Source organism: Lepeophtheirus salmonis, chromosome 7 (assembly GCF_016086655.4).
Source record: "Lepeophtheirus salmonis chromosome 7, UVic_Lsal_1.4, whole genome shotgun sequence".
NCBI classification, from domain to species: domain Eukaryota; kingdom Metazoa; phylum Arthropoda; class Copepoda; order Siphonostomatoida; family Caligidae; genus Lepeophtheirus; species Lepeophtheirus salmonis.
The window spans coordinates 25,027,242-25,053,264 of record NC_052137.2 but is presented as its reverse complement, the minus strand read 5'-3'; positions in this window follow the sequence as shown (position 1 = coordinate 25,053,264).

Below are 26,023 nucleotides of genomic sequence, written 5' to 3'. Positions count from 1 at the left end.
GAAACCTCTCCGGGAACTAATTTTAAACTACAACGTTTATTCATATTTTTACTTACTATTATTTCCAAATTTATGATGATGTATTTTTTTATTGCATATTGTAAAATAAAGACCTACAAAAAAAAATTAAATTTCAAATAAAAATCCATAGTTATTCACAGAAAATAAACTTTTTAGGAAAAAAAATCTATAATGCAATTTCAAATATATATTTTTTTTTTAATCTCAAATATTAAATTTTTTGGAATAAAATTTATAGTTATTTGAAAACAAATGTTTTTTTTTTTTTTTGTATAGCTCAAACATTTGATATCACAGGGAAAAAATTGGTAAATTATTTTGTAAGTAAATGAAGCCTTTCCAAAGTTTTATTCATGATTGGTTGGGACACGCTGCATACACGAGATTGAATGTATTTCAATTATAAACCAATTAGGTATCTAATTAAATAATGTTCGTATTATCCCCAAGTATTACCCACGAACATACTAATAACCAGAAACTACTTATTAAATTAAATAGAGACGCATTCACTATTCAATTTATTAAACGTATACACATTTTCCAGTCATATACACAAACACACTAATAATTTAGTTCTAGAAAAAGTATTTTTTTCTATATATATATTAGGATATCCTTTACTCCTGTTTTGAAAATATATATTTTCATGAAACAAAAGAGTGTCTTGTTTCCTTTTAAGATTAAATGGAGGAATGTAGTACGCAGCCTTAGGCCTTGGATCATATTTCAAATGAAGTTATTCAATACTATGGTAGGTTAAAAAAACTCTTTTTTTTCCCATATATATTTTGAACGTAAATAAAAGTAATACTCTTTTCATACAAATATAAATATGATCAATTTATTTACAAAGTTGTAAAACTTAAATTTGTAAATTATTATACAAAACTTTCTATCGATAAAAAAACCAATTCTATCATTTGAACAAACATTTGTTGAACAATAGCAATCCCTCATTTTCCATCATGACTTGAATAATAAAAGTATAATTTTCATCTACTCTTCAATTTGTGGAAAAAGTAGATAGTTTCAATTCTTAAAGTACATTAAATTAAGCATATTCAATTAGTTTGTAACTTATATTTACATAAGAATAAGCTGGATTAATGTATTCAAATTTTCATTTGGAGATGCAAGCAAAGCTAAAAGCCAGTAACGAAATCCGTCTGTCAGCTTGATATTTATTTAATAAATACTTGTTAAATTGGTCAGATGGAATTGCACGGATTAAGAACAAGTAAGGATATCATTCTTGCAAACAAAAAAATAAGCCCACGGAGAAGGTGGGAGCGAGATTGATAGTATTACTGAATTAAGATCTTTGTTACTATCAGCCGCCTAATATATAATTTTTGAGGAAATAAATTGAATAGCTGCTATATAGAGAAGAACCATCTACATTTAAAATAGCATTATTATGGGGGAAATATTACAATTATATTAGAAATCATTTATGTTTAATTTATAATTCTTTAAATAATTGATACCAAAAGTAGGCGATAATGCTTAGTTTAAAGAGATAAGTTAAAATTACGACAACCTATTAAATAACAAACAAAAAAGATGAAAAATCACTCAATGCAAACATTTTTCCCTCTCAAATTTATAAATGTATGTTTTTCTTTATAAAAAATTAAATCTTAGAATATAAGTAGAGATGATATTTTTGTAAAAGTGCGAGGAAGAAGCAGAAGCAAGTCTCATGGTATTACTGAAATAAGACCCTTGTTATAAAACGACATTACTCACTGGACATTCTGCTTGGGAGTTATTATTGTCTCGAACTCAATATTTGTAGGTTCGCGTCCTTGTCGTTCGTAGAGAAGAAAGTATACCTTAAATTAATGGACGTCAAAGACGTTTTCTATAGGAGATGGAGAAAGTGTAATTCTATAATATTTACTAATAGTTAATCAGTGCAACACGACCTGACAAATTAAAGGAGGGAAAAAAATTATAATATCAACTGCCTTATGAATTACTCCTATAAAGAGGAGAACCCTCTATATTTAAAATAGTATTAGTACAGATAATATTTAAGTTCACACATATTTATTTACTTTGATGCATTTTTAAAGCAATTTGCCCCAAAGATAGCGATAATTTTTCTTTTAGAGGGAGATGTTAACAACAGCACAATCTATTAAATTATGAATAAAAAGAAGAAAGAAAAGACGAAACAACCGTTTTCCCCTTTTTAATATTTAAACTTAGTTTTTTCTTTGAACAGATTCTTTGTTGGAGTATAACTAAGAGAATATTTCTTCTAAGTTGTTCATTGAGCTACGTCACACCATCAGAAATTTTCTTGGCTTTGTGAAAACTTCCTCTCCCACACACTCCAGTTGTCGGATTTGAGAGATTACAAAACACGTCAACTTAACATTTTTTTACGTCACGTATGCAATTTTTTCTTATTTTCGCAGAATTTACTTTACAAATTGAATTAAAAGGCTACATTTATGAGAAAGGCCTAGCTTCTAGTTAGGAAAATAGTTGTAGCTAAATATATTTTGACAAATATTGATCACGAGGTCTTCTTTATGCCATTTGGTTTATCCACCTTCTTATTCTAATTGTATACGGGATTTACCTTATGTTGTGGTGCATATCTTATTATTTTTAATCCGGAAGGACATTGCTGCCAAATCACGGAGGAGGACAACAAGAGATCTTATCTATGAACAGAACAAGCTGAAACGGACCGAAAGAGCAAAGAAAAAACTAAATTTTCTATAAGCTAACCAAAATCTGGGCAAAGTTTTGCTCTGTTCTGATTTTAAAAAATCCCTGTTGATACCACTGTGTATATGCAGAACAGCCGCCAAATCACAAACGAACATCCAAACAATATCTCAGCTTCAGTTTGATATGTCTTCAAAACAAAAACAAAAAAGTCAAAACCATGGTCCTTGGCGGTATGGAGTCTACTCTTCTATTTGTGTAGAGATGAAGGAGTGGTTCAATGCAGATACATACATTTAACTAATGAATAAAAAAGAGCTACTTTTGGGCGGAGAAAAATTGGGGACAGCTTTGTTTTCAATCTAGACGGAGCTCCGTATCATGGCACCGCCAAGACCCAGGCATTCCTGAAAGATAATTTTCCGGACTTTTGGTATTTCAATATGTGGCTGCCTTCCTCTCTAAACGCAAACCCCTGAGACTACACTATTTAAGTGTGTCTGGAGGAAAGGGTGTGTGGTACTCATCACAGGAGTGTCCAGTCTTTCAAGGCTTTAATCAAGAAGGATTGGAGCAAGCTCGAGTCCGATTACATCGTCTAAGTCTACAAAGGTTTTAAGACTCGTATTGAGGCCATCATTAGATATGACGACTCACATATTGAGTAAACGTTGTGACAAGCACTTGATTGCCATGTATAAATGATCACACAATACCTGTCCTTTAAATTTTAATATTTCTAAATAGTAAAATGTTACCACTAGAAAAGATCAACCTTGTACATTTATTATGCATATTCTGTATATTGTATGTTAAGTATATTGAATACTCTACTCTAAAATGCAAATAGAAGTAAATTGTTAAAAAACTTTATTTGGTAATGTAATTTGGCCTTCTGAAATATGTTTTTCCAACTTCTAAAAATATAGATTATACATCATTTTCTTGAGCATACCCCCCTTAATTCAATTACAGGGCTATCTTCAGAAAAAAATTGTAATTGGGAATATTATGTATACGATTATTATAGTTACAAAAGTTATAGACTAAAATGAACGAAAATAATAAATGACGCATAATTTTGTATTTTAGAGGCAGATTTTCTTCATTTCTACAAGATTCATTTTGACCTATTCAACAAAAAAAAGGTATTTTAATGATCCATGCGTGAATCTATAATTATCAGAACCCCAATGGGTTCAATCTCACTACCCTTAAATTTTCGATCATATAAGATTCGCTGAACCTAACCCAGCTGATGTAGTTGAACATCACATCGAAACTAAGTGTATTTCCTAAACAAGCACGATGTCCCCTTGGATTTCCGGTGAATTATAATTCAAAGGAACACAACAATAATATATATTTTCGTATAATACAGCAATCAAAATATAAAGACGCAGTAATTCTTAGAACACCTTTTGTATCTTTCAACAATCTTTTGAAGTATGAACATAATTGATTATACGATCGTCTCAAGAACACAAAATTGTAGTGCGCTTCTATCAAGATTACTTCCAGATGGACTCAGGTAAAATTATTGTGGTAAAAAGGTTGCGGACTTCTTAGTAATATCGTTGTGTGATAATATCGTTATGTACATTATCAATGTGAAACAAAACATGGTTGATTACATACTCATGAAGCAATATAATTATGAGCAACTGAATTCCAAGAAAATATCATTGCAATTATATTTTATTCCGAAGATAAAACTATTGAATGATGAAGAAACATCCCATGATAGAATTCTTCTAATGTGCTATAATACAACCTGTCCCACAGTTTGTATTATAGGTGAACTTCCGAGCCCCAAAAGCAAGTATGTAAAGGATATTTTTGAATATTTATAAAAATGTCACTTGTCTAATTGTATTTTGCAAAATATTATTATTGATATTTCAACCATTCATAAATTTAATACGATCTACTCTTTATATAATTAAGATTGTACCTATAAATAAAATAAAAACATAATATTCTTCTAATTGCACCCACCTTCTCTTACTTTCAGTTCTAGTTAGTGTTGTGTGTCTCCCTCTTTAGGACTGAAGGATTCAGTCTCTTTCAGTATGGTCTCCGTCAAATCCAGTTCCATCCTGCTTATCAGTCCTAAAAACATAAAATGCTTGGTCCTTGATGACGTCAATCAACTTTAATTTCTTCTTTGTATAATAAGTTACATATAGTACTGACAGTCTTAACGACAATTCCGAAAGACCGATAGGGTGGTCCTAAGACTGAATTGAAAGGTATCAAATAAATAAAGACTGATAAAATACTTATTATTATTAAGGATTATTGTTTATTTCCTTCCTCTCACGGCTTCTTGCAGCTGATCTAATAAAAATTAATGACAGTTAAGTTGTTCTCCTCCAAAACATTATTCAAATTTTTGGAGTGTCAACGTTCATTTTCGGTTTCTTATATTCTTACATACCTGCAGAACGTGTTTTATGAATCACCGTTTATATACCCAGAGTTGAGTAAAATATGTCCTGGAACGCAGGAGTGGCATTGTCGCATTGGCAATATGCTTTGTTATATTTCAAATCTACTATCATTAAAATGTATTTATTGATAGTGTACATCAAAGTATAATGAGTGTGATCCTTGAAGGAGGAGAGTAGCTATGAGTGTTTGCTCTTGGGAATTATAAAAATTAGTCCTTGTTGAAATCGGAGTAGAATTGAGGATCGACATAAGGAAAATTTCAGCCTGTAGGATTGGTCTATATTTTTTACCTCTCATCTCTGTTTTTTCGCTGATCTAATAAAACGCAATGACACATATCACTGCTGATATACTGCATAAATTTCAATGCAAAAATTGTAAAAGGTTTAAACGTATTGATTATTCATTTCATATGTATTCAACATTTAATTTAATCTGTTAAATTCAATTAAATAAAACTTATATTATGAAATGATGAAATTTCTTGTAGGCGTTAAAAACAGTGAAACTCTACTGCCTACTATTTTCAAATGATAACTTTCAGTGTGAGCAATTTAGGGAAAATGTATTGAAATCTAATCTTAACATAATAATGATTTTTGGGTATTGATTTATTTATAAAGTTTCAATCATGACAGCCATAAAATGTATACGTATTTAACAAATATTAATAGGACGATCTTTTTTTTTGTTAAATACCGAGTGGTCCATTAAAATATGAACACTTTGAATTTTAAACTTCAATAAGATATAAATTAATAATTAAAAACAAAACTTTACCCAATTAAAACTATAAATGGATGTGTATCTGCGTTCTCTTAATCATTAATGTAGCCGTCCTTAGGAGCAATGATGGCTTTCAGGTGGCGGAGGAAGTCGTAACACCCGCTGCATATGTAGACCTCTAGCATGGTGTCCCAGTGCTGACTGATAGTGACTTTGAGGGCATTTGTGTTTGGATGCGGGACACTGCAGGTCTTCCCCTCAACATTCACCCAAAAGAGGTAGTCGATGAGGTTGGCATCAGGACTGTAATGCAGCCAAAAGAGTCTTGCAACAGAGAAGATGGGTTTCTCGCCAGCCTTACAAGGCTCTTTCCATCACCTTTTTGGATAGCTCTCTGTAAAGTCTAGTGTGAACACCATATATCTCTTGCATGGACCCTCGAGGACTTGGGTGATTGGCCTGACTGTTTTCTTTAATGTTGGTCCGAGAGACGTGTTCCTGCTTGGAGTCCGCGAATGGAAATTCTTTGTTCTTCAATCACTTTCAAGTGTCGTTTTCTTTACTTGTACGTAAGCATGAGATCACCGGTTAGTTTTATTGCGTAATTAATTATCTATGCTTTAATATATCAATATACAAATAAATTTCAATCACTCAACTTTTTTTCAATTATTGAAGTGGTAAGTATTTAGATTTCAATGGACCACCCGGTACTAAAACAATATTATAAATACTAACAATTTCTTATGATAACACTTCTTTAAAAAACATTAATGTTACAAATAATTTTATGCCGTTGCTAAATGGAATAAACTAATTAAATTAATTTTCTAATGTACATTATAAGTAAATATTAGATTACAAATGTTTGCATTGTCATCCAAGATATTGTATATTGGTTCAAGCTGGAAAAATAGTTATAATTCATCATAGTGGGCACAGAACGTGTATTTTCTGTTGTGTGAGTTATTTATTACTAATCTGAGAAACAGATTGAGTGACCAATCAAAAAGAAACAAAAGGTATAGAATTTAAGTTCCGTGTTTGCTCTTTTTAGTGAGATGATTTCTGTGGGTATCATATTAGTGATATTTATTTGAGCTAGGATTTGTTTGAGCGAGCTTATTTTCAGTCAAGTTAATTTCAGGGACATTTCAAGAACCTTCTAGCTATTAACAAAGTCCAAAAATTGCCATGATTCAAAAGTCTACGATAATAAGATTGACAACAAGAATGGTCAGAAAAGATACATCCTTTTATTAGGATCCTATTCCACGAAGACCCATCCATCAAAGTTTTACAACACCATCACACTCAATGAGTTTTTTAAATTCTTGCATTCACAGAAACTTACTGAGTTGAGACGAAATCTGCCAATAATATCAGTTGTTCCTACTAAACTTTTCCCATTTTTATTTAAAACACCACTCTGGTGATAATAAAGGCATTTTATCTTTGCAATGTTTAATGTATGGAGAGGATGCTGAAAAAAAAAAAAACTCCCCCAAATAAATCATCTCTCAAATCAATATCGACTAGTGATGAAAATGTTAAAACACTATTCATAAAATCATCATGTTAACCCTAAAATGTGAAAGCATATTTTGGAGGAGATGGGCTTAGCTGTCAGAACTAGAAGCAGCCCTGACTAGAGAAATAAGGAAATAAAGAGATGATATAGGCAAGAATGATTCCAATTTCGATCCTCAATTTTACTCTGAGTTCTACAAGGCCTTATAAATAAAATTCTGCAATTTAACTTCAAGATTACTCACCGTCTTTTATGAACACGCACGAATATTAAATCCGATTTTGTATAACACTCTATGTAGTAGAAAATGTAGTTCACTCCTTAGGAATTAAATAATTATGATAACAGCTTATTAAAAGGAAAGATGCTCCTCAGTTTGCCAATATAAAAAAAAAAACAGGCGATAATAAAAAATGCTTATGATTTGCATGCCTAAAGATGACACTCACAGGAAATAACCCCAGTCAAATAACTGTACGCAATTATGTTCATATGATTTTCCAATTTAATATTATGCATTATAAGGTTTGATAAACTTTTGAGGTTTTTCATTGATTTACCTACATATCTATATTATTTAGCCATTTATTTATTAAGCCTATGCTTATAATTTATCCTGCATTATGTAGTTGACATTGAAAGCCATTTCCTTTATTCTAATTCGATTGTTTATTGGCATTTATTCTGTTCTAAGTTTATTATTTCTAAATGCATTTTGAAATGTATTTAGAGCTGAATTTGGAAAAAATATGCAACAATAATTTTGATTAAGAAGGAATTGTCAATTTAATGCCATACTCGTTGGGTAATCAACATTTAAATGAAAAATTGTATCATTGTTATTGAATTTTAGATAGGTTTTAATCATGACGGAAGCCTTCATCGAGTCCACACTTAAGTTGGGTGCTCTGATGATCTCCCTCTCCAAGGCGCCCCAAACAGCAAAGTCCAGATATTCAAATCAGGCGAAGATGAAGGACTAAAATCCGCCTATATTGTGCGCACAGATCTTCTGGCATTTGACTGATGTGTGTGACGGTGAACCTTGTAGTAGGTGTCCTGGCTGATTTTCTCTCTCGGCTTGAAGAAAAAAGGAGGAATCTTTTTTCCATTGGCTGCCACAACCCCAAGGAGCATTATTTGGGCTGGATGTTTGTTTCGATACACCTCCTGAACCTCTTCTTTTTCGTTTGTGACCCAGTGGGCATTGCATTGGTTGTAAACGTGATCCACTTGAAAAATCTTCTTGACTGAGAAAATCTTCGCCATGGACCCATTGTTTTTTATCCATGTGATGACTTTCTTGCCCCTCTCAAGGCTTATGCCATTCAAAAATCTCTCTCCTGTAAAACTAAATGGATATGCACAGGACTATAGAGTATGATAGTTACAAAAATGTGGTTTGAAGTGGGAATTTTCGTTATTATTTATCCAATTAATTAATTAAAAAATTGAAAACAATATATGGAGGAGTGGAGGACCTTAAGCAAGTACTTTTTTTAGTTGAAGGACTCTTTAAATGTTAATAAAAAAGTCATTAAATTAAGTTAAATAGTGACACAATTTAGTAAAAGGACCCAAAAGATTATTGCCTTTAAAGAATATAACTTTTTATGTGGACACATCAAATTTATTCCATCAAAAAGTGTTTTTATTTTTATATTAGTAGAACAGTTATGAAATGAAAGAGAAAATTGAATTGACACAAACGTGTAGTAAATTTAATTTGTTCATTTTCCTCAAGAAATTCATTTCATTATTATTTTTTGGTAGCCTAGAATAAATATATCAACCTCAAAAAATATTTCAATTCCTCAAATAATCCATTACACGATTGTTTTCCGTTAATTAATTCCGTTTTTATAACTCATCTAAAAATAGCCCAATGTTGGTGTAAAAAAACAAAGAAAAAGTAAAAAAAATCATGTTTACTCCATAAAGTATTCCATTTGTAGTATTTTTTTAAATATATTTGTTCTGAATTAAAAATTCGATTTAATCGAAAAAACATCAAAATAATGATACTTTATATATTTTTATCTGACAAAATTGAAATACCCCAGCAGATGTTGTATAAATTTTAAAAGGGTACATACATCTCTATATAAAGGAACATTTGGACGAAAAATGATATTTAATACATTCAAAGCACATACTATTATATTTGGCTTGTACCGAGTGGTCTATTAAAATTTTATCCCTTAGAATTTGACACTTTAACAAGAATAATTTATTAATTAACAATAGAATTTCAATCAAACCAAACATAGAAATAGATGTGTGTCTGAGCTCTGTTAATCATTAATATATCCACCCTTAGCGACAATGATGGGTTCTAGGACGAGGCAGAACACATGGCAACCGCTGTGGATGACAGTGGCTTTGAAGGCGTAGGTGTTTCGATGACGAACACCGCAGGCCTTCCCCTCAACATATACCCAAAAGGTGTTGACGAGGGCATTGGCATCAGGGCTATAGGGGGCCAAAAGTGTCAAAAAAGAGTTCAAAATAACACAAAAGAGTCGAAGTGGTCCACTCAGTATTTCACTTAATTAATATTATTATTACATGCCAACAAAAAAATTATTATATTATTAGTTGTTAAAATGGAGGAAATAGTTTCTCTCCACTCTCATGTGGCTCTTTCAGCCTCCTTTTTTGATAGCTCTCAGGAAAGTCTAGTGTGGAAGCCTAAGATCTCTGGCATGGGCCCTCTTGTACTTGAAGGGATTTTTAACTCTTTCAGGTCGAGTTTGGTCTTTCTGACAAAGCCTTTTTCCTCTCCAACGTTTCGAACTTCCTAACAGCATGGACGGCGTTCCTGGAGATACCCAACTGCTTGGAGTGCACAAATATAAATTCATTCGTCAATCACGTTCAAAAACTACATCCACAGCGGGTTCCAAGCCTTCCGCCACCGCCTTGAAGCCATCATTGCCACTTAAGGTGTCTACATTAATGAATAAGGGAGCTCAGAGTTACATCTATTTATAGTATTAATTTGTCGAAATTATATTTCTAATTAATAAATTATATCTTATTTAATTTTAAAATTTGAAGTGCTCCACTCAGTATTTCACTTAATTAATATTATTATTACATGCCAACAAAAAAATTATTATATTATTAATTGTTAAAATTATCTGACAATAGAGTTTCGTACATCTAAATTTATTTAAAATACTTTGTAATTTGGTTATGATAATATTAATTCTTTCTCGTACGTTAAAATATTACAGAAACTTGTGAATCTAAAAATATTTCATTTCTCCCATATATTATTACATTATTAGATGGGTCAAATAATCCTATATTTCCATATTTTTTACATCAGCTGTTGTTATTATTATTTAACTACTGAGTAGTGAACTAAATTTTCTACTACATTCAATTATATTCCAAACCTGTTTGCACATTTCTGCGTACCCATAAAAGGCTGAGAGTAACTTTAAATATTTGTAGTAGAGTTCTAAATGTACATTACTATTGGACTCAATATAAAATTGAGGATTTGAGTCAATCCTGCCCATGTCCTTGTTTATTTCCTTCTCTCTTGTCACAGCTGATTGTAGCTGATCTCATTAATAGCTCAGCTGCTCTCCACCAAAACATTCTTCAAATAATAGCATGTTAATTTTCGGTTTCTTTTTTAACATGCCCAAGAAACGCATGATATTGATCACTGTTCTTGCATTAGTAAAAAGGAATGTCCCAAATGTTTATTCACTTCTAAAAGCATGTCCATTCGATTATTTTTCCTTGTATCCACGAACTATCTTTCCAAAATACTTAGATAATAAACTATTGATACTTTTATCTTTATGGTATACATATTTACAATTATTTTAATGGACAAAACCAATAATAATTCTTATGAATATTTTCAAGAATAGATTTATTAAATTTTCTTAGACATTTTTTTATTGGAATTTTTGCATAACTTCGACTAGAATCTTTTGAATATTTTGTTTACTGATACTTATAAAATTTAATTAGGTTGTTTTTAATTATTTTTTCCCCTTTTTTATATCATCTCAACGGTTTAATTAAAATAAACGAATAAAGGTAAATATTAAAACAAAAATAAAGAATTTGATTCAAATTGACGGTCATAAAAATAATTCAAGTCGTTTTATGACTGGACTATGTCCATTCTCCGGAAATATTATGATCCAAGACGGTATTAACCCTTCCTTAGATTCATGAATCAGTCATTTATCCCTAAATAGAAGAATTCAAATTTTTTAACTTCTTTGATATTAACATTTAAATGAGGATGAAATACCTCTGAAATTGTAGCTATTGATGATCTCATTTAACTTTAAAATTGAAACTTTTGAAATCCAGCAACACAACTTTAAAACTGAAGTTTATAATCCCTTATCAAATAGTGAATGTTGTTAAAAGAAAGTCATTTTAAAAAGGCAATAGAGGTCAAAAAGCCCTTTGACGACTGAAACTTGACAAGCATAACTTTTTCATTAAAATACAACAAGCGGCCGAATTAACAGGTCACCCTAAAAAGTGTACACCCTGTTAAACACGCTAAAATAAAAATACGGCATTAGTTGACGAAGTTTGTGATCTTTTGTATGACCTGTAAGCTGAACTTTTATAACTCTTGGGTTGTCTTCATTTTCTGTACACACCTTTTGCCCTTTGGGTCAAAATGACCCGTCTATACTTTGCTATAAAATTATTGGACTTTTTTTAATATTTTAACGACTACAATTCAGTTTTGCCAGAAAAAACACTTTTTAATTCACAAAAAAATATCATTGAACGACTGCTTTTACCCTGCCCAAATCAACTTTATAGGTAAAATAATAATAAAAAAATATGGGAAAGCAATTTTTTCCTATATTTGTTTTCAATTTTCCTCTAAATCATTATAACTACTTACAAAACAATGACAAAATAATAGAAATAGTAAAATAAATGCATCTATTGAGCACATGATGAACAGTATGATAAGGAACAGCCTTTTGCATATGTATTAAACTGCATATGTAAAACTGGCATCTTTTTCTCTTGCTTGCTTTGAAAGTAGAAGTTGAGGCTTGATCATCAGGTCGATCCGGAAGTCCATAACTCTGAAGTGCTTTCACAGTCTGAGCTGAGGCCTCTGTTCGGGTGACGTGTTTCCTTCTTTCAATGAGTGGAGCTACAAGTGCCTTTCCTAGCTGTTCCAGGAACACTCTTCTCTTGTGGCTCTTGTGAGACATCCAGGTCGGATTGATCTCTCTCCAAATTACAAAGGCATTGTAAGAGGAAACGTCAATGATATTGTGAAAGATGGTCAGGGGGCAGTATTCCTTCTGCAGATGTATGCTCAAATTACCATCTCTAGATTGTCCACACCTCCTTTGTTTTGATTGTAGTTCATAATTATGATTAGCTTTCTATCGTCATGATCACTAATGCTCCCGTCTCTGTGCAGTGTGCTTAGAAAAACTACATTTTTGTTTTTCTTAGTTAAATAAGAAACTGAAGTGGTAGTGGGTGTGAAGGCAAATTTTGATGAGAAGACTTCTCTCTCTTTTGATGCAAGCAGTGCGGGTGGGAGCTCAGGCTTGTTTTTACGAACCGTACCAACCATGGTAATCTTCCTCTTCAGGAGCTGTTGTCCGAGTTAATAAGAGGTAAAAAAATTATCACAAGTCACATTGTGACCCCTCAGTCCCCCGGTCGGATCAAGTACAACACGCATCCCTTGGTTTTTCTCTGGGTGTCCATTGGTCAACATTCCTGTATATACCTGGATTTTCCAAGCATAACATGATTTGGCATCGCAAGCCACCCTCCTCCAGTTCGGATCAGAGTTTTCCTCAAGAATGAGATCGATAGCTTCTTCAGAAATATCACGCACACTCATATTGAAAAAATGTAAATGCAGTGAATTCTAAAAAACCAACCACCTTGATACCCCCTTAAAATGCACAGATAAAGAACAAATATTGCATTGTCATTATGCTATTACACATAAGAAATTGCGTATTAGAGAGACTTATCAAACAAAGAAACATTTTTTATTACGCAACTACTTTTTGTAAGTTTCAATTCTGTTAAAATTTTATCATTGGTCATTTTGACCCGGAAAACAATATTTGTGCATTTTTTATACTGCTTACACAGAGTTTCTGCAAATTTTTTTTTAATTTTTTAAATATTCGGGACAAGTTAGGAAAAGTCAAAAAAAATCAAGCCGAAGAAACGTTATTTTATTGGTTTTTATGGTTAGTTAAACTATACGATGGGTCATTTTGACCCGAAGACAACAGGAGGCTTAAAATGTTAGATAACTATTCCTTCAATGATCACAAAATTTGTGAGTTGCTACTTAATACTTTGAAAATATTTAAAAAGATATGCATTCATGATTGAAAAAGTATTAAAAAAAAAATAATTCTAGAGCGCTTGAAAGATACTCTTGCATCCAAAAAGTTGGGCTTAAATTGAATATGATATTAACACCCCCTACCCCAACTGATATACTTTGTTTCTAAGAACGACTAACTTTTTTATGAGCTTTGAACCTTTATTATCAAAAGAGATAGAAAAAACTTGAAAGAATTGATGTTACAACCATTATTTATTATTTAAAGAATAGTTATTAATTATAAAATCGATCATTATATAAAAATAAGTATCAATGACAGGGTATGTATGAAATGACACAAATTCTAAACAAAGGCCGTTGATTGTATAAATTAATATAGCATTAAGTTATTCCCTTTTGGAGTGCAAAATACGTAAAGTCAACTACTTTTAATCATATAAATATGAAACTCGATTAAAACAGCTGAAAGGAAAGTACATTACATCTTTGATTATTTCAAAAAAAGAGTCGTGGAATATATTTGCATTCGTCAAAAAGAGTGTTGCAGGTATAGATTAAGTTCAAAAAGCCACTAATTTCATTTTTCTGGTGTTCATGGACAGTTATAATATTGTGATATGTCAACATAAAATCTATCTAGAACAAAAATTCAGAAAAGAGAAAAATCCCAATTGATTTTTTTACTCTATACAAGCCAATATTTCATAAACATATTATGTAAAGTCAATTATACACTTTGAATCCAAAATTGTGGAATGAGTTAAGTAGCCCAAGAATTTTAGGTTTAATTAATCATCTTCATGTGATTGAAGAGACTTATATTGACCCTGCTATGGCTCCTTTCAAATGCATGAAATCTATCAACAACTCATTATTTTTATTTTTTATTGTGATAATCAATTTTGCTACTTAAAATGCAATTTGCAGTGCCTCTGAGTGGCCATTGATAATAATTTGTGAATAGAAATTGGCGATAATTCGTTACAAAATACTAATGTAAACCACAATTTACTTTGAGAAAGTTTTTCTAGACTGTTATTGTTTTTACGGGCCACATCTGTAATGTAAAAAAGGAAAGCTCTGAGATTCATATAGATTGTTTTTCTTGATAAGTTGTGTTATGTATCTAAATTTCCCATTTTTTTACTGTGACGATCAATTTTTCCTACTTTAAGTACAATTTGTGGCGCCTTTAAAGAGTGATTAAGATATATAGAGACATGACCTTTTAATAAGAATCCATCGTAATATTTTGGCAAGGGCATATTTTTGGAATTAGAACTTATGATCAAATAAATTAAAACAAAAGTTATTTAATTAATTACACTATAATTAAGGTTATCTGATTAAATTAAATGTCGGTTCATTTAAGGGGTTCATATGTTCAAGCATGACGTTGTGTCTATTTTTTTTGTCTGACGTATATAAGTAGTTGTTTCTTACTTTATGTAAATATCTACAGTATTTTTAAAGAAGATAAATTGTCTAAAAATGCTTATAGATTAATCACAACAATGAATAAAGAGAATATATAATTTTAACCTTTTTTTATATAGAAATAGGCTCCATTATATCTTGGTTAAACATAAATTTGAATATAAAGTGAGCAATGAAGCAATGTATACACAAATCCTTGGTTACGACGACATAACAGTTCTCGGTTAACCCCTGCATGGAGATTTTATGACACATGGCAGGGTGCTGAGTCCTGTTGCCCCACCCAGGGCCTGGATCCGGCCACCCCTTAGATCCAGGGTAGAACCACCTTCTCCATAACATCCAGGTAGACCTATGTATTGGCCTTTAGACCCGTTTCAAACATGTGGGGATGTATAACATGACCTTCACTGCTGACCACCCCGAACACCATGACCATTGCAGGGAACTTGGTCTTCATTGCCTTCCTCACATGGCTGGCGCAGGTGGCTGTCCACCTGTTGTTCCGCTTGTTGACCTTCTGATCTTGACAGAAGTTCTTTTCATCAGAGAAAAACCACAGCATCCCGGGCTGATTTGTGTGCTTGAGCTTGTTGACTTCATCAGCCTGTTGTTCTTTGCCTTCTGGGTCAAGATCTGGCCCACCTGCATCTTGTAGCTCCTGCAACTTAAATCCTCAGATACACAGTCCCTTATTGTTTTCTCATGGCAGCCCAGATTCCTCGCCATGGCCTTCATGGACCTGGTAAGGTCATCTTCAACCATCTTCTTCACCTTGTGGACAAAGTCGGTGTCCCTCACCTTCCTGTCGGCGCCCTCCTCCTTGGGTGCCCTCTTTATGGTGGCATCAACATCCCAGGTGTCCTCTAGCTTCTTACGGATACGCTGAACAGTCCGTAAATTCACTCCTAAGGTTGAAGCAATCGTTGAATTGGAGATTTCACCTCCATTATTAACCAATGCCATGACTACGACGGACCTCGAAAGCTCCTCGTTCCACTTATAGCTCTTTATCTCCTCATATGATGACAGCATGATGCTAACTGAACTACGTATCGTCAGCTGAAGAGAATAGCTTTCCTATTTGGTAACTGGTTTTTTATTTGATAATGTCGTCTTCAAGTTATCAAGGTTTAAAGTAGGAGACAGTTTGATCCCCGCTCTCTGTATGTATATTTAAGAATAATATCTTTATTTGCTAACTGGTTGATACTATATATGTGGGGAACTGGCATGGCACCCAGCACCTCACAGTGCAATTTCTTAAATCAAGTAGTCACGCTGTTCTAAAATACTAAGCGCTTACTCAAAAATGAGGTGTCGACAATCAAACTTTGTTTTATTAACATTTAAAGTAAAATTTCTAAGTTATAAGTAAAACACTTTAATTGTGGCCCAACTCTGACAAATCTAACAAATGAGCAAAAAAAATCCTTTGTGGAAAAATGTATTTTTCAGAGACTCCAAATACATATTGTCCGACAGCAAAATTGATAAAATATCTTAAGTCTTAGAAGAATTGAGTAAACTATATACAAACACATGTAGAGTTGTAAATAATACGACTTGTGGGTATGCTAAAATAAAAGAAACCGAAAATTAACATGGTAACCTAGACAATTTGATGTTTTTTTTTATTCTCTTCTTTTTCTCAATTAAAGAAGGTACTTTGTGCTATTTGGTATTCCGTCTAAGAGGAAGCAGGGTTCAGATGAGGAAAAGGCAATTGGAGCGGCTATCAGTAACTGTCAAGCGTTTATTACTCAACAGCTCACAGAAGATTGACGGAATAAATCTAAGGACTATCTTGATATTGGATGCAGCTTGATACTCCGCATTAACCCTTAGGATTCCTCAAACGCAAGAATTATACTTTCGAATTAATTAAATATTTTCCATCCATATCACTTTGCTATAAATTTACTCTAAGGCTGATTATTCGGCGATATAAGAAGTTTCAGAAAAGAATTATGGATTGAGTTGTCCTTTTCTTTTCGTTTTTTATTTATTTAAGCTGTTTGCTGTTTTTTGGTTATCTACATTAAATTTTAAAAATATGATATTATGTATATGTGAGTATGTATAGCTTTGTATTTATTAGTTTGTGATGGTTTGATTGGGGTTTTTAGGTCTTTAGAAGGAAATTAATTTTTAACTTTAATGTTAAATGATGTTTTAATACAAACCCGAATTTCCTTAAATATGTTTATTTTTATATTTGTACATCTAATATTGACAAATAAATACCTTAATGTATGCAAAAAAATATAGAAACAATTATTATTAGTAGTTATGTATTAAATATTCACTTTGTTTTATGGTATATTTTTGAAAATGAGTCATTATGACCCTTATAACAACGGGTGTCTATTAAAAGTGATGATCTCATGAGGGTTAAGAATTAGAAAATAATGATAAAAGCTTAAGAAAATAAAACACACTGTTCAGGTTACAACTATAAACAGTTTTGGAAATGTCTAAAGTCATATTTTCACCAACTCATTACATATAATAAAAAGCCTCTTTAACAACATTTACTTTTTTGAATTATAGTTTAGAAACAATTCCATTAGCCTTTTAAATCAACGTCAAAGGCAATAGTTTTTAAATTGAACTGAATGTGAAATCCCTTTATTTGACGTATCCTTTGGAACAAAATGGAATGAACATCATTTGAATTTTTACACTCTATTAATCACTTTGTTTGGACCAATATTTTCTATTCAAATATATGTATGTACAGGATATGTTAGGGTGGGTTTTTTAGGGGCTATTTACAACTTCTTTGAATTTTAAAAACGGGATTTCGGTAAAAGTGTTTATTCGTACAAAATCGGAGCTGAAAGATGTAGGTTTTAGAGGTTTCCCAATAAAATATATATTTTTAAAATGTGTATATTTTGATATAATTAATTTCTCTTGAGAAGAAGATTATAATCCAATACAATTTATCATACCGACAAGATAATCCCACTTCTTTATGTAAGGAATACCTATATCTTAGGTATTGATAAGCATTAATAATTATTGCTCAAACAATTATTTTTTAATAGTAGGTTGGTGAAAAAGTAATTTCGTATTTTCCACCCGTTTTTTAACTAAGTATATTTTATTTATTATTGGTCACATCAGATTACATGATACGGTGTGAGTTTATACTGCAAACGCTGTTTTACAGTATTGCGATTGACCACCAATCCAGTTTTGAAGTATGGTGCGTCGAGTATGTAGGTCTCAAAGTTCTCCATATTTTATATTTTTACTAGCAGAAAGGGAAGAGCACGTCATTTCTTAAGCGGATTGTGACTGGCGATGAAAAATGGATCACTAATGTCAATGCTAAGCGACAAAGATCGTGCTCGAAAGCCAACAAAGAGGACCAGACCGTGGTCAAGCCAGGATTGACTGCTAGGAAGGTGTTGCAATGTTCCTTGTTTTGGAATTTGCAGGGAATAATCAACTATGAACTACTCCCCCATGACTAAACGCTCAATTCTGCCCTCTGTTGTAAATAATAAAAAAAAAAAAAAACTCAACTGTTTGAAGCTGGCGATCGAACATAAGCGGCCAACATAGGTGAATAGAATATTTATCGTTTTTCATCAAGACACCACCAGGCCGTACACATATTTGATGACACGACAGATGTCCGGGAGATCGGATAGAAAGTTCTTATGTAGCCATCCTACATTTCAGACCTAGCACCAAGTGACTATCATCTGTTCCTATTTATGACCAAAGCGCTTGGTGGTACAAATTTGGTATCTATAAAGGCATGTGAAAATTGGTTGTACGAGTTTTTTGGCAATAGAGACATAAGCTTCAATGAGAAGTGCATTATGAAGTTGGATTCTCGTTAATAACAAGTTGTCAAAAAGAATTGGGTATACTTGGATTAAATCGAATGATTGTATCACCTCTAAAAAGGCATTAAAATCATGGGAAAAATACAAATTACTTTTTCCCCGTCATATTTTTTGACGGAAAATACAAAATTTGATTTGGGGAATTAATAAATATTTTTCCAATAATAACAAAACTTGAACTATTTGATTTTATTGATTAAAAATACCGTCAAGTTTCTAACCATCACTTTTTTCAAATATTAATCTCCAAGACTGATTGGCTAATGATGGCATGCCCTTCCTATAAAAACATCAAGAAAATGGAACAAATCATTAGAAAAGCTCCTACCCTACATGTCCTTTACTTTACAGGTTCAAATATGTCAAGAATTCCTACAGACTTGATCAGAAGGTAAGGAAATGGAACTTTTGTTGAGTTTATGGATAGACTCAATGATCAACCTGCTGCATAGTCCTCGCTCCTGCTTAGGATTGAAGGTTATAGCTAGCTTTCATGTCCTATCTACAAATAATTAAGATCTCATTTATATACATAGTTTTGTCCTTTTGAAGAAACGATGAACACATCATATGAATCGATATAAATAGTGAGTAGTTACGTTTGAGTGTACCCATGAAAAACTGAGAGTAAATCTTAGAACTTCTTGAAAAGCCATCTTATTTAAACAAAATTTATCTTTTAACCGAAGCCTAATTACTCCGGACAATGCTGGGTATTATCACTAGTAATGTATAAATAAAATTACAACTGAAAATGGAGCCTTCAAAATACGTTTAATCGTATTATTTTTGGCATTGCTTACAAATTTTTCAACAACCTCCAATATGGATTTCTAAAAGAATGGATTTTCGATCCACTCTATTGTTTATAGCCATGAACATCGAATACACAAATAATATTAAAAGCTTTTAAAACGAGTTATTTATTCATGAAATTCTCATTTTTTGTTGACTTTCGTATACCTTTTATGTTGCTTTTTTTTATTTAGCTTTGTTGGTATTATATTCTTGCAGGTCCATGAGGGTTTGTAATATACTTTATTTCTTCGTACACATGTTTATAAAATATGGTACAACCATTTCAATAAATTATACCTACATACCAAATTATAAAGTATTCTTTCTTTTTTAATAAGAAAATAATATATTCAAATACAAGGTGTTAAAATAAAGCTGCCACATTTTTTTACAGATTTACAAAAGCATTGCCTTGAATTGTTCATATGAATGTTGCACAAATCTCACTTAATGATCCTACTTCAGTATTAATCATGGTCTGGATATGAGCCTGGAAGGAGGAGCAGGTGTTGACAATGTAGTTAATTGGCATACTAGTAATTGTCTCCTTGATGAAAGCAATCAGAGAGTCATTGAATGCATGAGATGTTCGATTTTTTTTTTTTTTAGATTCAACGTATCCCTAGACAAAATAATCCATCAGATTAAGATCTAAATTGCTAGGGGCCATATTTCCTTCCAAATGAGGCTAAAGCTGTGCTCACTTAGCCACTTCAGGAACTTGTTTGAGACATGACAAGGTGTTTAGTCTCACACCGACTCTCACGGTCACTTTGTTGTCCCCGACTCTTTAGCATTGGAGCCGGAGCTTAAGGACTATCTCAACCTTTCTTCGAAAAAGGGGAGGGGGAAAAAACTAAAAATTATTTTATATTTATAAAATTATTTACAACTATTATTTTATATTTAATAGGAAAGAACTCTTCAGAGTGTAGCAAAGTCTAAATAGAAGTCAATCAATCAATGTTCAAACATTAATACTGGGGAAACGAGTAGTAGAAAAGTCGACAACTGACAAAAAGTTGTAGTTTACATTTTTATTGTACTCGAGTAATGTCAGGATATGTTTTAAATGCCACCTAACAACTTATTAATTAAGTTCAAAAAAAGTACTTTCGCTGAATTTGTATAAGCAAAAAAGTTGCATTAGATCCTAAAGGATATGAAAAAAAAACTAGAAACTTAGTAAAAAGGCTTTATGTTTAAGGATATGGAGCATTAACTGGCTTTAAAATTTATCTTTTTTTAACATCCCGAAAAAGATTTCAAAACAATTGATATTTGGGGAAATATATTCAGTAATGGTTATCTTAGTTTCTGGGATTTTAACCTAACTTAATGGTATATCCTAACTAAGATACCTATATATTTTAAATTAAAAATAGACAAAAACCAGTCCCTCCCCTTCGTGGCAATAATGCTTTTGAGTGAAGAACAGAAACTTTGACATACAAGAATAAATTCTTGTTTTAGAAAGTTAGGTCACATCTTTCGTATTACATGTTTTAGTACTCTAAATTAGTTGAAGTTAAACTAAATTCCCCCTGGAAAAATGGTATGAGAATGACCGTGCCATGGGATGCAGTTATCCTTAGGAGCATTTTATGAAATGGCTATTCTGAGTGATGTACTCATGTGGTTTCCTTCGTCGTTCTTGAGAGACATCGACTATTTTGAAGATTGTTGTCTTGTTGTTAAATTATACATTCTTAAAGAAAATAGATTGTGCTTCCTAAGAAGTAACTGATTGTATTGACTATTCAAGGCGTTTCTTCATAATATTAAGTGTTAATAGGTGATAAAAGGATTTTATATTTTTTATAAGCTCGAATGACCGAAAAGGATGCTAAAATTCAATTAATATTTCGCGTATTGTTGGATCGGTCATAATAAAACAAAAATACCCTCGTACTACTAATCCACACCTCTGGACATTTTTCAGCCCAAGGACCAGACCTTAATTGTATTTTACAATAACTACAGGGTGGTCAGGATAAATTGGGAAAATATTTAAAGGCTTATAACGAAACAGCTAGATGGGTTATAATCAAAAAAATTGAGTATTTGAAAGCTGAACTGTATGGCATTCAACTATTTATAATGATATCTGCCTCTCTTGATAATCTCAGCCTGACTGTGTCGGAAGTTATAGCAGCCCCGGGCGATCTCGTGCAGATTCACCTTTACCATTGTACAAGTAATGGACTTCTTCAGTGTCTCTATAGACGAATAATAACTTGCGAAGGCCTGATGCTCGACTGTCTCCCAAAGATAAAAATTGTATGGTTTCAGCCCCAGACTCTTTGCAGGCCAAAAATCCCTATTCCAAAAGTGAGATCGTTTCGTGGGCGAGACATCCTACACTTTTTTGCCATATGGACCGGTTTACTGTCTTGTTGGAAGGTGAAATTTCTTCCTTGGTCTACTCCATCCAATCAGAGAATGTTAATTAAAAGTGCAAAGGCAGAACCAGTACAATGAAAAAGCTGGATCCACAAGAGGCCGCCCAAGAATATTAAAACTTCGGGACCCGTGTGGTAGAGCTTAACAGACTAGGCAGATTTCAAACAATTAAAAAAACTATAGTTCGTTTGTTGTAAGCCTTTAAAGATTTTCACAATTTAGCTGTACTACCCTGAATAAGACCTGAAATTGACATAGTTATTAACTACGTCATTTCAGCAGTTGAACTTGTATCATATTGTCGTTCAAAGAGACAAGATACATTATGTTTAAAGTAAGAGATCTGTGGCTTGAACGTATCATACTCAATTAATATACATTTTTATGTTCTTCAATCCTAGCTGAGAGTAAAGAAAATTAAAAAATAGGATGAAAAAAAGGGGATGAAAGCATTGACTAGAAATGGATTGATGCAACACTAATTATACTCTGCGCAATCCTAACATTGCATCCAATCAGTATTTTCTATTTTTCTCCAACATAACTATAAATTATATTCAAAAGAAACATCTCAATATATTTAAATTAACTTCATTACGAGTTAGAGACACATCTGGTTCATTTTCCCATCACTATTAATTATATCTGTTTATATTCTTGGTACCATTAATTTATGGGGTTATGAAATCAGTACTAGTATCGTGAACATAGCGTTGATGTTGCATAATAACTGTTATATTTCTATTTATAGCAAAACCCACAGTTTTAGGAATAGTAAATTAATTTAATAAAAAAAATATCTCATGGATCAATCGATGACCAATAATACCCAGGTGAGTAATTAATGTTCCACTCTCTATCAATACATTTTTTTTGCAATACTGAGTTAATAATAAGAATATATCTACGTTCTTTACTCTTCAATAGATTAAAAATGAAATACGTCAACAAAAGAGATACATAACAAAACTTAAAATGAAAATCTACCTTGATGAAACCAAGAGCCTTCATTTTCTACATTACAGATGTGGCCCGTCAACACTATTGTAAGATAGAGAGATTATTCTCAAAATACAATGTGGATTACGAACTTGTATCCTTTCGGAGATCATGTGGAAAAAGTATTTGATCAGCATGGAGGGCATATTGTATAAAAGTGTTTTGTCTACATCTTGATAGTTAACTTTGTAAGTAACTTTTTTTTTTATTGTAGTATATTTATGTAATTGTATGTATATTTATTAGAGTTGTATTCTCGGAATATTATGTTAATTCAATATCACCCAGCCTATTTCGTATATATAAATTAGTTATATTAATATAGATGTTTATAGAATATCACAAGGCGCAGTCGGTAGGATGTTAGAATTCGAATTAAAAGAATAGTTGTCCCGGATGATGGAGATTCGGAAGCTCAAGAGGAAGCGAAAGAAAGAAAGCTTTCATCTCAAAAAATGAAAAACTTATTCGTGAGTTATTGGAGGAAGAGGGGAGTATCCATCGGAGGGTTTTCGCTCTAAGATACACTCAGAATGCTTTGGGGAGCGAAGCTAAACTCAGTCATTAAATTATTTGTTCTCTGGAAGAGGACAGTAAGGAGTACGAGTCAGAACTAAATTATTTGGTTGAACAAGAGGTGAGAATCGGTGAGTTGTGTTGTGGTATCAAGGAGAGGAAGACAATGTTGAAGAAAATGAATGAGAAAGTATGTTCTCAGATGAATGCCACATAAAAAAAATCTCATTAAGCTTCCAGGACCTTAGGACCTCAACCTGAACATCAAGCTAGAGGACTTTGAGGTGTGACGCTAGAGATTTGAGGAATACATTGTGTCAATGAAAGCAAGTCTTCAACCTATGAAGCAGAAGGTTACTGTTCTATGGAGCTTGTTATCGAACAGTATGGCTCTGAACGTTTGACATAATTTACAAATGCAAATAGACACAAATAAATCTGTAGAAGATATTCTCGTTGCTATTAGAAAAAATCTCAGAGACAAACATTCTATCATTGTTGATAGGGTTTAATTCGAAAATAGAGATCAACAGGAGATTGAGTCATTTGATGACTTTCTCAGGTCGCTCAAGGAATTGTCTGAGAGAGGGGAGGTTTGCAAAAGTTGTGTCAATGATTGGTTAGTCTCAAGAATTGTTGCAGGTTTACGAAATGAAAACACGAGGTGTCATATTTTCGAAATGAAGATAACCTCCTTAGAGGAAATTATTCAAGTTTGTAGAGGAAGAGAGTTTGTTCTTTTAAATGAAGAAGCTCTGAAATCCAGAAGATCTGTTTCAATAGTGAGAAAGAAATCTGGAGATCCAAAGAAGTTCAGGCACTGATCAAATTCAAGACAGCTGAATTGTGGAAGATATGGTTCAAATGTTCATGATAGAGGAGAAGAATTTAAGGGTTTTTAATTTTTTTTTAAATCATATTTGAAAAGCTGGAACACTTTGCTCAGATGTGCAAGCACAAGGGGGATGAAAAAGTGGTGAAGAAAGTGAAAACTTGTCACATAAGGTCGAATGCAATGGGGAATTCAAGACAAAAAGCACCCACTATCATGTTTAATGCCTAAATACGTACCAAAAACTTTACCATTAGATGTGATTATAAGGTTATCCAGATACAGGATGTGAAGTATTCATTTGCGAAGAAGAAATTGTTCGAAACCTTGAAGTAGAAAATCTACTATCATCATCTACTATGGGGTATCATCAATCTCAATCACCAGAGCCAATGAAGCTCGAATTAAATGTATTGGGACGGTCAAAGCAAAATTCAGGTTCACAGAAAAGTTCACAAGTGAGGAAGACCGGAGACATCAACAGAAAATCATATCTCAAAGCAATATTGAAATGGAGTAACACACCAAAAGACCATGGGAAAAGTCCGGCAGAAATAATGTTCAATCATCAAATTCGATCCCTTGTTACAATAATATATTCAAACTTAGAAAATTCAAAATTCTTGACCAATCTCGAGAGGGAAAAGAGGGGAAACAAAATTATATGGAACAAACGAAAAACAAGAAATCTAAACACTATTCAAATTAGTGTAAAACTAAGAATTTAAAACAGAGTTAGTATGTTGTGGGTCCTTATTGGAATTGGAATAGTTGTTAGAAGAATAAACGTCATAACTTATAAGGTAAGGCTGAAAAATGGCAAGATTATTACAAAAAAACTGCAGGTTTATTAAACTTGATACATTTTTAAGTTTTGATGTAAATATAAATGACCCATGATAAAACTTATGTTAATGTTAATAGATTAATTGTTATCATAAAAGGAAAGAGGCATGTACTATATATATGCATGTATATATTATAGTTGTATTATCGGAATGTTATATTAATTCAATATCATCAAACCTATTTCGTATTTATAAATTAGTTATGTTAATTTAGATATATATAGAAGATCAAATAATATATCATATAATAATAAATTTATCAGTGTTAGAATGTTTATGATACTCTATAACAGTCTATAAGAAAGGTTGGGAGTCTTAGCAATCATTTTCTTGAGATTTTATAGCAAAAATAAATACAATTAACATGGAAGCGACGCAAAGAGCCACTATTTCTGAATTAGCTTGAGCAGGAAACGGCGCCAAGGCTATCACTGGATACTCCGAAACGACCTTTTACGATGTTCTAAAGCCCCTGAACGGATCTGAAGACGTCCCCAGGAGGTTTCAAACTCACCAAGCAATAAAAAGAAAATCCTGACATTCCTTGCCACCTGAAGAGGTGAA